Raw genomic sequence first — 3,088 nt, forward strand, 5'->3', positions numbered from 1 at the left:
GCTCAGCAAGCCGATTATGACAGCTGAGGATGGAGTCATGTGTAGAAGTTCACGAGAGTGAGGAAAAGTTCTCTGACCGCCATTCACTTGGGAGTGGCCAGAAACGATTCTTTTACATATGACTCAAGCAGCTCACGACTTCCGGTCTTTAACCAAGTATCCTCTGGGTAGCCCAAGAACATCCGTCGAAATAAGGAGAAGAAGAAGAAGAAGAAGACATGATTCACGTGTGAGCTGTCAAAAAAAAGACTATTAAAAAAGTGCATCCCCTTTTATAAATGATCAGCTTGACGAGCTGAGTCGTTTTAGCCATGTCAGTCTGTCTATCCGTCCGTGCGACTGTCTTTACGCTAACTAGTACCTCAGTTTTAGAGATATCGACCTTATAGTTTGCACATGTTCCTTTCAGCCAAAGACTTTGAAACATCTAATTCTTCTATAGCAAACTTTTTTTCATTTGAGAAGGGTATTCTACCGAATTGAGTTTTTCTTGTTTCGTTGCCATCTCTTTTCTATAGAACTGTTTTGGTTATCTTAATAACCGAATTCTTAGTATTGATGCCAATTTTCGGTGAATTTTGCTAACCTCTATCTTAATAGCTCTAATATATTCAGATATCTTTCAGCATTTGCCAAAATAAAGTCGTAAAATGTTCCTGCCTCCTATTAACATTAAAAATATTTATTACCCTTAAAAGCTAGCAAGCTCAACGCTGGGTCCGTAAGCACACCGTTATCATTCAAACTAACTAAAATTGCTGTAAAACTAGCTTAAATTGCCAGCGCCATTGGCTACAAGACGCAACTTTACTTATCTCTGACCGGTAACAACCCAATTAGCTGTTTTTGGTTTCAACTTGCACAGCGTTGCCTGCGCAATTGGTGTCCATAACGGCTTATCTATAACTAAAATATTTGCAAATTCGATATAAACACCCTTAATGCCAGCGTAAGCAGCCAGCTGTCGTTGGACAACCATCAATTGCCTGCTGTGCAGCCATGCGGACGAAAATTTCGTTCTTTTTTTGCTCTCTTCTTCTTTGTTTTCTGCTGCTGACTTATTCGCCTCAGACGTTGTTTGCGCATGTCGTTAGCTTGTCACTGAAAATTTATTTAAAACTTCAACGCCAAAAACAGCAACAGCTTGCTGATGAAGGCCAAACACTGGTGACCAACGAAAATACCGAAACTGAGTGGAGCTGGGAGGCTGACGAGACGGCGCTGGGCGCGACAAGCGTGAATATATTTCAGCAACTCGGAGGAAAGGGCGAACTGCTGACGACCGACGACGAGACAAGCGTAAGATGGCATTAGCTCGGTGTGGCTGCTTGATTTTATTACCGCTGTTGTTGTGGTTGTTTCGTTACATGTGTTGTTGTGCTTGTGTGGGCGCCTAAAATGCTGCAATGTTAACTCGTGCTCAACAAACTTTGAATTACATTTTCATTTTATTGTTTCATTTTTAGTTTTAATGCGCTTTTGTTATTGTTGTTTGGAGTTTTTGACGTGGTCGACAACCGAAAAAGACGAGTAGTAGTTACAACTTGTTGTACCCCGCCACACTACCTGGCAAATAAATGTACCTATTCAAGTTAGCTTGCTGCGTAAAGGTATAATAATGGCTGGCCGATATTTTAATTTAGTGAAATTTTAGTAAAGTTTCGAAATAACGGTTTCACATGCAAAGTTTAGAAGCTCCCGAAGACTACTAAAATACCGACACATGCGCCTATGGATACGAATACACGATAACTATCAAAAATGGCACAGAAGGTTGCAATTGAAGTCATGCTAATCTCTTCCCAGCGCTTCTCCCTAAAACAGCATTAGCAAAAGACACTAACTTCATTAAAAGTTTGGTCGAGGGAATGCCTTAGCAGCATGAAGGACTGAATGGAATGATTCCGCTCTTCTCCCAATACTGTCCACCAAATAGTGTAATCAAGTTACACCGGCGGTTCAAGGTCACCCATAGCAAAGGTTGAATGGAATGCTGGAGTCGCTTAGGACCATCCAGTGGTACAACAGCAAAACGTGGGGACCAGCTTTTACTGCAAATTGCCGGTTCTGCGACCTGGCAGCCTAAAATTCCAGAACAAACCTCCAACTAACTGCACAGAGGATCAAGGGACCTCTGGGATCCATGTTTCCAAATAGAACGGTTCCATCGCCTCAATAACAATAAGAAGTTATATAAAATGGTCCGATATCGACGGTTCCGACAAACGAGAACAGTTTCTTGGAAAAAAAACTATCCTTGTTTCCAAATTGATCTCAAAAATTTTACGAATATCACTGTCTGTTCGTCTTAAAAAATCCTCATCGTTTTGAATTCAGAAAATAAAAGTCCGTTTCGCAACATATCCTAACCATATGTGCTTCCGAAGCAATGAACCCAACTGAGAGAGGTGTCAGTTTATTCAAACAGAAAGTTTAAGACGGTTTTCAGATTTTTAGATGGCACTGGACGATGACTATAAAAGCGGATTCCTTGGTTTCGTATTTATTAAATTTTGTTTTGTTTCGGTGTCCGCTTAGAAGATCCTTGATAAAGCAAGGGAGAGAACAACAATTATATTTTCACTAAAAATCAAATGGAAAAGGGACTCACCTCTCGTGTTTTTGTCCGTCCCCAGACAGTGTGCCTTGGTTAGCATCCGATCCAATATTTACACCGCCTCTTCTTTGTGTGAGTTTTCAGCAGCTCCGGAATTGGCTCTAACTCACCGTCATGCGACACATAGGCCGAGACTAAGCAAAGCTCTCCGAAACTGTCCTCCAACCTAGCGCTGACAACATCTTTGCTGCTGAAATTAGGCAAAAGAAAAGCACTAAGTTAATTTCTGGCAAATAAACAAGCTCTCGTTCTACTTGTAGAGCTGGTCGACAAGGGCCTGTGGTCCTTTTTCCGTAATCCTGACATGCCACTTTTTCTTAGCCACCACACCTGAATAGGGACAACGTTCCCCAAAACGTGCTTCTTAGACGAAGCAGAAGCTGTGAAAATTATAAGCGTTATAATCCCCCAAACTTTTCTCTACCGGTGCGAGTTCCGTACCCTCATCGTTACCCACTCGATCCTTTACAA

This window comes from Bactrocera neohumeralis, chromosome 4 (genome assembly GCF_024586455.1).
Source record: "Bactrocera neohumeralis isolate Rockhampton chromosome 4, APGP_CSIRO_Bneo_wtdbg2-racon-allhic-juicebox.fasta_v2, whole genome shotgun sequence".
Lineage (NCBI taxonomy): Eukaryota > Metazoa > Arthropoda > Insecta > Diptera > Tephritidae > Bactrocera > Bactrocera neohumeralis.